The 13,881-nt window shown below is 56.2% G+C and overlaps 1 protein-coding gene across 1 annotated transcript in view; it reads left to right on the top strand.

The window, feature by feature from the left end:
- Window positions 1-13,881, top strand: part of Arhgef17 (Rho guanine nucleotide exchange factor 17) — a 62,155-nt gene that overhangs the window by 4,579 nt on the left and 43,695 nt on the right. The window lies entirely within an intron of this gene.

Genomic DNA, 13,881 nt, shown 5'->3' with positions numbered 1-13,881 from the left:
GCAGCTCTGGGCTGGAAGCTGAGCTCAGGGATGGCCTGGGGTTATGTCAACTGCGGCCTGCCTGGGCTCCCACTGTGTTGCTGACTTCAGAAGCTGGGAAACCCTACACCCTGGACTAATTTGGTCACTTGGCTTCTCGGAGCTCTTAAGGGCCCCTTGAACTCCCTGTCTCTGTTTCTCTCCTCTCTATTTCCCCTGTCCCAGCCCTGCTCCTCTTTCTGGAGGCGGCCGGGAGGGACAGACAGGGAGTGGGCAGAGGAGACTTTGGGATCTGGCTCTTCTTCAGAGACCCCATTAGGGGAGCCTGAGCACCAGAGCCAGTTCTATGCTCGGAGGATGGGGGGAGGGAGGCCGAGCTTCCTTTTCCAGGTAATGGTTTCCTGTGGAGGTACAGTGGGAGTTGAGGGGCATCCAGGAAATTAGGGAGCCTGGGGGGCAGGCACTGAGGCCGAAGAGGAAGAAAGGTTTCATAGGACCGGCTGCTGCCCCCTTCACATTCTCCAGTGACCTCCCTCCTGAGAGCTGTGGTATGGAGCGGTTCTCTAATATACAGGCTTCTCCTGTCCCTGAAAGAGGCTTCCTCTGACATTTCGGCTCCTCCCACGTCTCCAGGCCCAGCTGCCTGTTCCCTCTCTCCCCTCAGAAGAGAGAAGGGGGAGTCTGTAATTAGAAGAGCCAGACTGGAGATCCCCAGTTTCATCCCTGTTAGGTGGATTGCTCTCCCTTCTGTACAATGGAGATAGATAATGGGCTCTGCCCAGAAGGCTCTGTAGGTGGGTGGTGGTGTGACCATTCCCTCCCCGGGGGCAGGAGAGAGGACCGAACAGGATCTGCCACCTCAGCCGCTTCTCCTCGGTGGCCAGGCTTGACTTCCTCCTCCCCACGGCTGTCTGAGCACAGGCCTCAGTGACACCTGGTGGACTACTAGGCCATGCCTCCGTCTCCACCCCCTTGTTATCCTGGAAGTTCTTCCATCTGCTGCCTTCGATTTCTTGCTATCCCTTTGCTTCTGGCTTCAGAAACATGGGGAGCAGCTGTCCACTCCCCGCTTCCTGCTGGCTTCTCTTGAGCAGACCATGTTCCCTTTCTCGGGCTTGGGGCTCCTGTCACGATCCCTGTACTGTGGGGGGAGGTGGTGTGGCTTGGCCTTCAGAATAAAGAGGGGATGAAAGAGGAATTGTCGTGTTCTGCTTATGGAGCCTAAACCAATGCCAGGTGCTAAGAGGAGAGAACTGGGGTCTCAGAAAACCACAGACTTGATCTCTTTGGGGGGAGCCCCTCTCCTACCTCAGCATCTCCCCGCATTGTGAGGAGGCAGGAAGCTGGGGCCCCAGGGGTCCCAGGCACTGCTTAGCCTCTGACTCATCTGGGCCTGGACAGTCATCGTTAGGACTTAGTTTTCCCATCTTTGCACTGGGGAATGGGCAGCCTGATCGTTGAGGCTCTGGAGGAAGGCTTATTCTGCAGCCTGTCCAAGCGAATGGAGCCGGGAGAGTCAGCATGCCTAGAGGGGGCAGAAAGTCTGTTCTCTGGGGACTGAATGAGGGGCCGCTCAGCTCGTGGGTCACCAAGGCTGTGCTGTGTGGGCCTTCCTGTTTCTCCTACTCCAGGCCTCTGGTTTTTTCCAGCTAGGTCCATCGTTGCCATTGTGTTGTCCACGAGCCACGCTTTGCACCAAGGCATTCCCTTGTGGGGCTTCGGGGTAATCTTTTGTAGTCTATTTTTTCTGCCCCTTGACACTTGTGCCATCTAAAGCCCAGAAGCAGGAAGTGACTTGTCTCTGAGAATTGCAGATGGCCAGATTCTTGAGACTTTGGCATCCTGAGATGGCTGTAACAGTGGCCGTTGTTCATTGCGTGCCCGTTTTATGGCGGGCACCGATGGTTTCTTGTCATGTGAAAGATTGGGTATCTGTCTTACTGTGGGAGTCACCCTGAATCCTAGTGAATCGGTGTCTTAAAGAAAAGGAATCAAGGGATTGTTCCCAGTTTCTAAGTGAGACTGGCCTGCCATCTGAGGAGGGCGTAAGTCAGGGACAGCTGGGGCATCACTTACGCGTCGTCGTGGTGTAACAGCCTGAGTGTGTTCGTGGTGGTGTGTAATTCGCCAGGGCCTAGTGTTGTGGAGGAAGAACTCCTGAGACCCAGAAGAGGAGAATGCTAAGTCCAAGGTCACGCAGTAAGGCCAGGCAGAGCTGGCCCAAGCCCCAGAACTGCTGGCCTTCTTCCTCCGCCACTCACTGCAGCCCTGGCCCCCAACCCCAGCCTGCTCAGCTGCCCTGCCTTCTGCAGGCCCGGGCTGCAGTTCTCCCCCCCACTTTTGTCTGGCTGGCTCCCCCTCGGCAGGGACGTGGAGACAAGTTTCCCTCCTGCCCCTCCTTGGCTCTTCGCTGTGATTTTTTTCCCCCATGGAAGCTGCTTCCGTTGGGAGGAGATGAGGTGGTTGGGACATTTGGAATTCTGAGCAGTACCAAATATCTATAATTAATGTCTTGTCACCCAGCAGGAGGGTGGGATGGGGGAGGACAGGCAGAAGGGTTGTCCCTTTCAGGGCTTATCCCCTGCCCCACCGTCTTTCCTAGGACCGTGTGGTGTTGGGGGGAAAGGGGGTGCTCTCCAGGAATGAGTCCACCCAGCGGGGAAGGGGTGGAGGAGGGATCAGAGTTGAGTGTGACATCTTCCAGCCCAGCGTTTCTGGGACCAGCTGGATTTGAGAGGCTGCAGCTAATCCTGGCCCAGCCCCCTCCCCCAATGTAGGGACTTGTCCCTGCTGCTTCCCTCTCTCCCGGCGGCGGACTGCTAGGGCTGAACAACAGTGGGTGGAGCCATCCCGTGCAGCCTGGGAGCTGAGGCAGGCATCTGAGAATCCAGAAGCAACACGCTGTCTTGAAGGAAGGCTGTGTGGAAGATGCTTGGGATGCTAGTCTGCAGGCTGGCAGGGGAGGCCTGCATTGAGGCCTGGAAAGCTGGGAGAGAGGAAGGGATTCTAGGAGGGGGTGGCATTTGCAGGGGCTGGGAGGAGGCCTTCCGGGCAGGCTGTTGTCGTGGAAGTTTGGTTTTAGCATCCGTGCACTGAACAGCCGACTTCCCAAGCACCCGTTGCCAGGTCAGGCACCGTTCTAGAGCGGGAAGACAGCAGGGCAGAGGCCTGCCTTTATGGACCTCCCAGACTGGTGGAGACACGTGTCTGCAAAGCGGGACACTGTCAGGGAACAGAAGGTTTGGGGGAGAAAAGCAGAACCGGGTAAAGAAGTTGAGGATGACAGGCTGGGGTATTATTTTAGATCACGGGGTCTGGAGAGGCCTGTGAGAGGAGGTGTTCACATCTGATGCCCAGAAGAAGTGGGAGAGGGAGTCAGGTAGCTGAGGGGGTGGGGGGTGGATTTCTGGGAAGAAAGGAACAGCAAATGCCAAGGCCCTGATGTGTGTGAGGAATGGACACGGGGTAGCGTAGATAGAGCTGAGCGGTAGGAGGTCAGAGGTCAGCGAGCAGAAGGTAGGTCTTGTAGGCCAGTGGGAGGACTTGGCGTCTACCTGAAGTGAGAGCTAGGTACTGTCAGGGGGCTCTGAGTGAAAGCTGCCGTGTGGGGCTTGCAGGGTCCAGCATGGAAGCAGCAAAGCAAGTCAGGAGGCCCCCGACGTAAGCAATGATGCTAGCCTGGGCCAGCAGAGCTGCGGAGGGGAGCGTTTCAGCTGAAGCCCCAAGAGTCTAGACATCTGGTACCCATGTGAGCAAGGTACTACTGCCTGCCGGATGTGGTGGCACACACCTTTTATCCCAGCACTTGGGAGGCACAGGCAGGCAGATCTCTGTGAGTTCGAGGGCAGCCTGGTCTACAGAGCGAGCCCCAGGCTAGACAGGGCTATCTATGTAGTAAGACCCTGTTTCAAAGAAATAAAAAGACGCTACTACCTTCTACTCCAGCAGCTGACTAAGTGTGAGAGGGGTCACTCACAGAGGAGCGTGAGGTGACAGAGCTACCTACTGCCCTGTGGGAGCTTAGGTCAAAGACTAGAGAGGAGCACTTGGGCCCCAATGTTTCCTATGTAGGTAGCCACTGTGGCCCCTACCCAGGGAGCTTGTGCCGCAGCGGCCCTGACCCTCCCATCTGATCCCACGCTTGGTGAGGTAAAGAAGCAGGCTTGGAGCCCCCAGAGTTTTGTCCAGGGCCCTGTGGCTCACGAGTAATCTGGCCCTAGGTGTCCTGTGTCCGGGTCATACATTGGTCCCAGAATTCCCAATGAGTCAAGTTGGCAGACATGGCGGTGGCAGTCGGGGGAAGGGGGAGCCTGTGTTTCCCAGAAAGACTCGTAACCCTGGCACACTCATTGGGAAACGTGCCCAGGAAGCTTGGCGCCTTGCTGGCAGGCCCTGAAATGGGGGCCCTGGGTCGTCTGGGAAGCACAAGCTAATCAGAGATGATATCCTCCCCCACAGTTGGTACCCCCACCACCTCTGGGGCCTCCCAGGGGTGGACAGAGGTTGAAGGACAATGCCAGACTGCTAGGCTCTGAGCCCCAGTTCATGATGTGCAGGCCGTTTGAACCCCCAGATGGCCCTCTGGTAACTGTAGGGCTCACTAGGGGTGACCTGGCAGAGTACAGGGAGGTCTGCCCAGGGAGTTAGGAGGCCAGGGATGCAGCTGAGCCTCGCCCTTCCCCTCCCGTGAGGCCTTTAAAGAGTTCCATACCCTTGGAGCCACAAGTACCTTCGTGGCCTTGAGCCCCAAGATTATGCCTCCTCCCAGGGCCGCCAGGGCTACAGCAGCTGTTCTGGGCAAGAGCATCTCCTGCAGACCAGGAAGGGCTAGCAGGCTGGGTCCTGGGCTGCTGAGGACTCTGCTCCACTCACTAGCTGCTACTCTTGGCTTCCTCTGCTGAAGAAAGAATCTTTTCTCATACCTGGGGCAGGCCATGGTGCTTTCTCTGAGGAGGCCTGTCCCCCAAATATTGATGTTTCTGTGCATAGGACATTAAAACTTCTAACTCAGCTTGGGGAAAACAGACTCTCTTTTATGAAGGGTTTTTAACCTTTTCATTTTATGTGTATGAGTGTCTCGTTTGCATGTATGTCTGTGCCCCACGTGCACGGCCGATGCCCAAAGAAGTTAGTCGGGGGTGCTGTGTCCCCTGGAGTTGTGAATTGTTGTCAGTGACCATGCTTGACACCGAACCTGGGTCCTCTGCAAGAGCGACCAGTGCTCTTAACCCCTGAGCCGTCTCTCCAGCCCGAATCGGCAGACTTTTGAAACCATCCCCGGGCATGGAGAGGGTGAGGAGGCTGCAGGGCGACTTGAGGTGGGGAAGACTCGCAGGCTGCTGTGGGATGGTGTCTCAGCTCCCCATTGCTACAGGAACAGGTTATGGCGGCTCAGCGCCTTCAAACCACACTTTGTAGTTCCTGAGGTTGGAAGCCTGATATGGGATTCACTGAGCTAAAATCCAGATGCCAACGGGTTGCTTTCCTTCTTGGGTTTAGGGGGGAAATCAATTCCCTTGCCTTTTCCAGTTATGGTGGGCGCCAGTGATCCTCAGTCCGTGGCCTCTTCCTCAGTTTTAGAGGCAGCAGAATAGCATCTTCAAACATCTCTCACCCAGACCTTCTGCCTTCCTCCTTAAGGACTCTCTGTGACTCGGGCCCACCTGGGTAACCCAGGACCCTTCATGGCACTTGAAGCGCCCTTCTGGCCTTGTCAGTTCTGGGGATTGGGGCATAGCATCTTTAGGGGACTATTATTTTGCCTGCTTCACAGTCAGATAAGAACCAGGCTGTTGGCTTCTGTGATCTGAGGCCCCTTGTAGATGCTGGGCCTAGGGAAGTCTCAGGCCCACAACATCAATCCCGCCTTGCCGTCTTTCCATGCTTCTTTGGGATCCAGCCATGTAGCAGTCCACACCGAACCTTTGCTGGCCAGGGGGGACACACAGGGCAGGTTTGGATCCAGGGAGCTTTCGGCAAAGGTCCTAGTCCCTGAGGTAGGTGAGGTTCAAAGGAAGTCAGAGCCCAGGCCTGGAAGGGCAGGGACACATGTGTCAACGAGTCCTTTGGGACTAGGCTTGGCTTCTAGAGGTGGCTAGGCTAAGGTCTGCTGATGAGATGTGGAAGTGGAGCGCTGACCAAGGGGGACAGGTGCCTGAAGACCTCAGAGCCAGGGAAAGCAGGGAAGGTGAGCCTTGGGAGGGAGCAGAAGCCATGTCTGGACCAGCCTGCCTTCACCAAGGGCAGAGCTGAGAGCTGGGAGGCAGAGGAAAAGGTGGGGGCTACATGCTGGAGAGAGCTTGGCTTCATCCTGCGAGCTAGCGTGTGGTAGGAATCAAGACAAGCGCTTCGAAATTCCCCCAGTGCACGAAATAGGGCAATGCCGACTTCACAGTGTCTTATGCTAAGATGAAGTGAAATCATCCAAGAGGTGTGCTACCTAGTGATGCTCAAGAAATGTCAGCCCTCCAGGCTGGTACGGTTGCTCAGCAGGTAAAGGTGCTTGCCACCAAGTCTGACAACTGAGTGTGATCTTTAGAGCTCACATTGTAGGAGAGAACCAACTCCCATACCTTACCTGTTCCCTGGCCTATATAGATGCTATGTGTCACGCATGTGCACACGTACATAAATACATAAATGTAATAAGTTTTAAAAAGCAATCTTAACCCCTCCCTTTGTGTCTGAGATGCTAGGATAGGAGTCTGAGACTCTGTGATTCAGCCATGAAGCAGAGGACAAATCTCTAGACAGGAGACCACCATGGCTCAGTAGCCTGGACATTTGGGGTTGGGGCGGGAGGGAGAGGGACCAGCCTGCAGAGATACCCATGACCTCTTCTCTCTGGCTCTCTCTCTTTTGTCCTCACCAGCCCTAACGACAGCTTGCCTGGGATGGCTAAGCAAAGTGTGGGAGGCAGCGCTGAGCCAAAGCCTTCTCTGGGTCACAGCTCCAGGCCCCAGGGTTTGGACCCTCTGCTTCCTTTTCTGGGCCCAGAGCCCGTGTGCCTGGTGGGCCAACTTTGCCTTGCCTGCTGGGTGATAGTTAACAATGTTAATATTTAACATTGGACTTCAACTGCGAGTCTTGGTTTCCTGCTCTGTAAGATGGAGTTAGGAATTATGAGGACAAAAAGATAGTGTTCACAAACCCCTCAGCCCAGGACCCCGGAGCCAGACAGCTCTCAGAAATGTGGCCACTTGGTGTGTGCATTAAGATGTCACTCTCGGGCTGGAACCCTTTGGTCACAACGTGAAGCATTCTGACCACCGCCGCCACTTTCTCCCAAGAACCCGGACCTCTTTACTGGATGTTGTTGGTCCTTTGTCTGGAGATGCTGGGGGCAGGGGGAGGCAGGCAGGTCTGGGGCCAGTGGGAAGGCGGGAGGTTCCAGGCAAGGGAGCAAGTGTAAGGCTGGTGTCGGTTTCCTGTTTATTGGTTCCCAGGGGGTGACAGGCCCTGCTCTTTGCAGCTCTGTGGAGCAGGAGAGAAGGAGGCCATGCTCCTGGCTGCCAGCCAGCCCCGGAGCTGGGCCTCTTGGGATTGCTGAGACCCCATTCCCCCACCTCTGGACAAACATTCAGTTCTTTCCCAGGACGGGGCACTGGAGGTTAAGGAACAGATGTGGAAGGGAGGGGAAGATGAGAAGGACCCTCCCCCCCTAATAAAAGTCCTGCGAACTCCGTCGTTCTTGGCTGCTGGTTTTGGTTCTGGTACATGGTTGTAACCCTGGGTAGGTGTGTGGAAGCACCAAAGCCTTGGCAGACCAGGAGGCCGGGAGGGGAAGGAGGGGCTGGGGCCTGGGGTGCCAGGGTCGTCCATCTGGAAAGACTCTAGACCCTGGCCCTGCTTTCTTAAGAAAGGGAACCTCCTGACACCCTGTGATGGTGAAGCAGCCTCAGGAACCCTCCCTGTGGTCCTCACCATAGCTCCAGCCCAGCCTGTGGATTCAGGGCACAGGGGCGGGGGGGGGGGGGGGGGGGTGTCCCTGAGAGTTCTGGAGGGGAAGTGATGGGCTTCACTGGCGTTTGAGGGAATCGGTCCCAGCCAGGGCAGGAAAAGAAAGCCATTGTGCGTGTCTGAGGCCGGTGGAGAACAGAGGTCTCGAGTGAGCGGCACACGGAGAGACTGTATGTGCAGAGGCCAGTTTGAAGGCCTCGGAGGCTGAGTTCCACCCCTGGGCAGTAGGAGCCACGGAGGGTGAGGAGCTGAAGGGGTACGCTGCCAACTTTACATCCGTGCTTCGTTATGGTGCCCCGTGAGGTTCAGACTGGAGGGGGGGGGGGGGACAAGCCCGAGCCCAGGGCACGTGCCAAAAGAGAGAGGACTGTGTACGGAGAGCATTCGGAGGTCCAATCGGAGGGTTTGAATTTAGGCCTAGAAGCTCTGTGAGAAGCTGGGAGGAGGGAGGGGGCCTCCTTCCTTTACCTGAGTCAGAAAAGGAGACGGTGGAGCAAGACCAAAGGTGAGTCGCGCCCCTTCTCCCGGGCAGGACTCTTCTCTGCGTTCTGGAAGGGTGAAGGACTCTGAGTCCCGTCCAAAGGCCCTGTCCAGCTTCAGGCTCCCTGCTGGGTGGGAGTGCCCTGCCACTCAAGGGGGTCCCCAGGGAACAAACAGCCAGGCTGCACCTCCAGTTGGCTGTTTTGGAAGAGGCCTGATGAAGGGAGCTTGGTGGGGGCTCAGGCTGACTTATCCCATTGCCTCTGATCCAGGCCAAGTCACCCTGCCTCAGTTTTCCCATCTGTGAGGTGGGAATCCCAGCTGTGGGTCTTAATATTCAGGCTCTCAAGAGGTGGGCTAGAGTAAGCCGTGCGGGGGATTAGTAGGCAGCCTGGCCACATTAGTCACAGTGGGGCCTGAGGTGATATTTGCCCCCCCACCCCAAACCCAGCAGTGCTGGACTGTGGCCCTCAGAAAGCCTTGGGGGGGGGTCTGGGTAGAGAATAAAGGGGGAAGAAAGACTTAGATTTGGTGCTTAACGAGCCTGGCTCCCCATCAGATGCCCGAGACCCCTGCCGGCTCCTTGCTGCTGAGATGGCCCTCTCCTCCACTCTAGCCTGGACCAGCCACTTCCAGGCCTCTCCCCAAGGCCAGCGGGGGCGTTGCCTGGGGCGGGTGCGGAATTTCCGAGGGAATGGCTAAATTCAGCCCCAGCTAAAAATAGTCCAGGGCCTGGCCCCAAAGCAGGAGGAGGAGGAGGAGGAGGAGGAGGAGGAGGAGGAGGAGGAGGAGGAGGTCAAACTAATCCCCAACTACCTTCTTGTCCTACCTACATCATCACCTGGGTCTGGGCCTCCTGTGGCCTCCCAGGCATCTGCTTCTTTCTCCTTACCCACACAGGCCTTCTCTCTCCTGGGTCTTCTCCCCACTGAAGCCCCATCCTTCACCCGCTCTGGTTCCTCAGTGTTGTGCTATGTTCTGTATGTCTCCCTGCCCCTGGGGGGGGGAAAGGCACCCGAAGAGTGCCCTGTATAGGACTGTGCCCCTCAGCTTCTCATCTCCCTGTCCAGGACACACAGCTACAGCACCCCTGCTCCGCTTGCTGGGAGACACTCATCAATTGCCCTGGGGTGTGAATGGGGGCCCCTGGATCACCCAGTGACGCAATGCTTAGTTCTGGTCAGGTGGCTGCCCAGGCTCAACCCTCCTGTGCCCGGCACACAGTGGAACTCCAGTGTACATTTATTTATTAAATAAATGGTGTGGAGAGGTCCGAGGAAGCCAGCAGAGCCCTACCCTGGGGCTACTTGGCCCCAAGTTTCCCTGAGCACCCCTATACCTCTGCCAGCCTTATCGTCACTCTTTGGGGGATCAGGAGGTGGAAGTTGGCACAAGAGCCATAAGGGCGTGGTGGCGATTGGGCCCTGGGGCTAGAGAAGGTAAGATACCTGATCCAGGTCTCAGAGACCATGAGTGATGGAATTTAGAACCCAGGTTGGCCTCCTGTCAAGGCTGGGGAGTGAATTTTCTCAGATCCACAGTAGCTGACTGTAAGCTCAGGTCAAGGTGTTCACTGGGTTCCTGACTTCCAGAACTGCCGTTGCCATGGTGAGCAAAAGGATGCGACAGCTCCATCCACTGGATCCACAGCCCATGGTCCCAGCTCCAGGAACTAGCACACAGCAGTTGCTCAGTAATTGTCACGGCAGAAAAGCTTGCCCAGTATTTGACCAGATACAGGCCTGAACACTTCTTTTTCTTTTTTAAAAATTAACTTTATATTCGATGCTGGGGATCTGACCTGGTCTCCTGCATGCTAGGCACGTGCTCTAACCACTGGGTTATATCCTCAGCTTGATCTGAGCACTTTATACGTATTTACTCACTGAATGCTCTCACGGGTCCTGTGAGGAGTAGGGACTGTCACTCTGTGTTGAGTGGATGAGCCTGAGCGCGGCACAGTGAATAGTGTGCAGGTTGGGACGGCGGAGCAACCGGGTAAGAGGGAGTATCTGAAGGTGTTCATTGGGTTCCTGACTTCAGGAACTGCCGTTGCCATGGTGAGCAAAGGATGTGGCGGCGCCGTCCACTGGATCCACAGTCCGTGGTCCCAGCTCCAGGAGCTGGCGCGCAGCAGTTGCTCGGTAAATATTGGTGAATGACTCCCCTGCGCTGACAGGCTGGGTCCAGGCCGCAGGAGGAATGTGTGTTTCCGGTATTTGTGGGCTCAGGGACTCTTCTGTTGGTGCTGGAGCATGGCTGGGTGGGGTGGGACTCCCTGCTGGTGGGGAGCTCTGGCTCAGGAGGTTGGGAAGGTGCTGAGGTAGCCAGGAAGGGGCGCTAGGCCCGGCAGGGCTGGTGAAGTCCTGCTCACAGTATCTGGAAAGCAGATCTCTTGGGCCATGGCCGGCGTGACTCAAATGGAGACAAAAAAACCTTCCATATTTGGATAAAGAGCCCAGAGAGGCCTGGGCTGACTCCCCCACTCAGGCCTCCTGCCCTGGCTTCTTCTGGGCCCCCAGGCCTGAACCCTGTCTTTCAAGTTTAGATCCTGGGTCCAGGCAGCCACATACCCCCCTCCCCTCGGTCATCAGACCCCCTTCTGTGTGGCCAGGCTGCGGGTGCTAGGTCCTGTGCTAGGACTGGACGTGAAGAGAGGAGCCCCAGCAGAAGACACAGGCTGGAGGGCAAACATGTACCGAAACCATTCCCTCCCCGAGGGGTGGCTCGATCGCAGGTCCCCTCCCCCATCTCACAGAAACAAACCAGAGACAAACCGCATACACGCATCACGTACACATTATACACACTCTTGTGAGGTCCCCAGCAGGCTCCTGTACCCACAGCCTGTGCAGGTATTAAAGTGAAGACCCAGCCTGGTTCTTCTCAGGCCTTCCTGCCAGCCTGCTCCGGTGGCAGCAATATTGGAGTAGACAGGAGTCGCCAGACATCATGCGAGCAAGTGATACAGACAGACCTCATCCTTCTGGAGGGGGCACATGGAGTAATTTGTCCCTGTACAGAAAGAAGCCTCTGAACACCTGACAGGGTGCTGGGCAGTAGATTCCAGAACCAGGACAGTGGGGAGAGGGCCTCATTCTCGCAGGGAAGCCCAGCATGCCTGTGATTGGTGGATTGAGTGCTCTCTCCGCTACCCCTCCTACCTTTTTGTTTTGTTTTTTTTTTTCGAGACAGGGTTTCTCTGTAGTTTTGGTGCCTGTCCTGGATCTCACTCTGTAACCCAGGCTGGCTCTGCCTCCCGAGTGCTGGGATTAAAGATGTGCGCCGCCGCCGCCGCCACCACCGCCCGGCACTCCTAACTTTTCTGATCAGTCCTGGTAGTTAACTCCGGGGTCAGCTTTAGGTGATGGACCTTGGGAAGCTAGGTAACCATTAGAACTCAGTTTAGATGCTGTCCACCGGGCTAGCCTGTGGCTACAGTGTGAACAAGAAGGAACTCCAGCCCCTAGGAACTGAGAACTGTGACTCGGGAGCCTGAGGCAGGTGAAGATAGGGGAGGCTGACTTGGGAGAAGCAGAGGCGTACCTTGAAGGGCCAGAGGGTCATAGGAGGCCAGGGCAGGAAGAACTACGAAGGCAGCGATCTAGGATGGAGCAGCCCTGGTGTGTTTGGCCACTGTGAAAGTTCCAGCTCTGGAGAGGTCTCTAGGTCCCTCAGAGACTTAATGGCCAGGCCTGAATATCTGGACTTGATCCAAGGCCAGTATTCCTTAGTTTTCAAAAAGAATAAAACTCTTTCTCTAGTAGAGCCTTGGCCCAGAACTGTGAGGCAGGCCAGCCATTGAATTACGTGAAGACAAGGGCGTGTCTTATTCCCTGGACCACTTCTCCCCATTCAGTGCCCTAGAACTGCCTTGGGCTCAGTGGAAAAAATGCTTCTTGGGGGCAGAGGGAAGCCCTGATTGAGATGTAAAGAGCAAAGCAGGCCTGCCCATCAAAACTCAAGTTCAGCCAGCCAGGTGCTCTGGGTAGGGAGCGTTCTGTGGGCCTAGGTCTCCAGAGGGGCCTGGCTGACAGAGTACTTCACTTGTCCTTGGTGCCCTTCTGAGCCGGTGATACCCCCTGCTAGAGCTAGCCTGAGCCCACTTGGTCATGAGGACAGCCTGGGAGAGTGAGGAAAGTCTATCTGCCCACTACCGCCACCTGCAAAGAAGGCCTTTTGGGGGAGGCAAGAGTTGGCAGCCAGACATGCTTTCAGAGCAGGGAACCCGCCTCAGTGCGGCTCAAGGGGCAGGCAGTGAGTGACACATTCTTTGGGAGCCCAGGAGGCTTGGCTCCTCTCTCGTGAGGTGACTTAGGTTAGAATCTGGAAGGACTTTGTCAGAGTACAGTGAACAAGGAAGTGTGAATGAAGATGTCTGGGAAAAAGCCGGAGCCCAGAGGCTGGCAAGCATGTAGCCTTCAGGACACGGGCTTTGCCAGCTCAGGTAGCAGCCTGCCTGGTTGCCACACAGCCAGGCTCCCACTTCTTTAAGAACATTGGATGAGGTTGGGTGTAGTGACTTATTCTTGTAACCCCAGGACCCTGGAGGTGGAAACAGAAAGATCAAGAGTTCAAGGCCATCTTGGCCTATATCTCAAGTTCAGACTTGAGTTTAAAGACTCTTGCCTAAAAAAGGAAAAAGGCCAGAGCCCTGGGGCCTGCTCTTTTTCAAATCCTGTCCATCTTCACTGTGTGGCCATGAGTCCTTAACCTCACTGTGGTTCAGCATATGGCGTAGGCACACACAGAATGCGGATGATGACTGCACCTATTATAGGGTTGCTCTGAGAATTAAGTGTGATAATGTCTGGCGGCTGGTTTGGAGAGCAGTGGTAAGCCAGAAAGCAGGTTGAAGGGAGGAGAGTGGTGGTATGGCCTGCCCCAGGAAGGACCACGGAGAGAGGGGCTTCGGGATGGGGGTGGGGTTACTGACAGTGGCCCAGAGCCAATTTTGATAGGGGGATGGGCTGAGCTCCTTGTGGAAGACTTCGAAGTCCCCCTCTCACGGCTGTTTCTAGGAAGGGGCTCAGGCTGAGGACGGAATGGGGATGTGGTCTCGGGGCCCTCCGCCTGACTCACTGGCAGACACCCTTCCCTGCTCTATAACCACCCATTCCTGACTGGATGAACTGGATGGCTGGCCCACACTCCAGATCTGCAGACTGGGGCCCAGAGAGGGCCATAATTGCCAGCGTCACCCTGTAAGTGCCGGCTCCAGAGCCTTCATCCTGCCTGGGGACTCATTTCCAAGCACTAGCCTGTGGGAGCGCAGTCCTGAAGTAGATGAAGATGGCCCTTTGGCCTGAAGAAGGGTTCTGCCTGCCTCTGCAGAAAGGGCAAAGCCAGACCTCGGTCTGAATGCAAAGTGAACTGCTGGGCTTTCTGGAGAAATGTCACCTCAGAGACTGGAACTGTTGGAGAGGGGACCCGGAGACACCAGAGACAGCGGCTGGGCCCTCG

This window comes from Peromyscus maniculatus, chromosome 1 (assembly GCF_049852395.1).
Source record: "Peromyscus maniculatus bairdii isolate BWxNUB_F1_BW_parent chromosome 1, HU_Pman_BW_mat_3.1, whole genome shotgun sequence".
Taxonomy (NCBI): domain Eukaryota; kingdom Metazoa; phylum Chordata; class Mammalia; order Rodentia; family Cricetidae; genus Peromyscus; species Peromyscus maniculatus.
The sequence above is the reverse complement of the archived record's forward strand: the minus strand, read 5'-3'. Positions and strand labels throughout refer to the sequence as shown.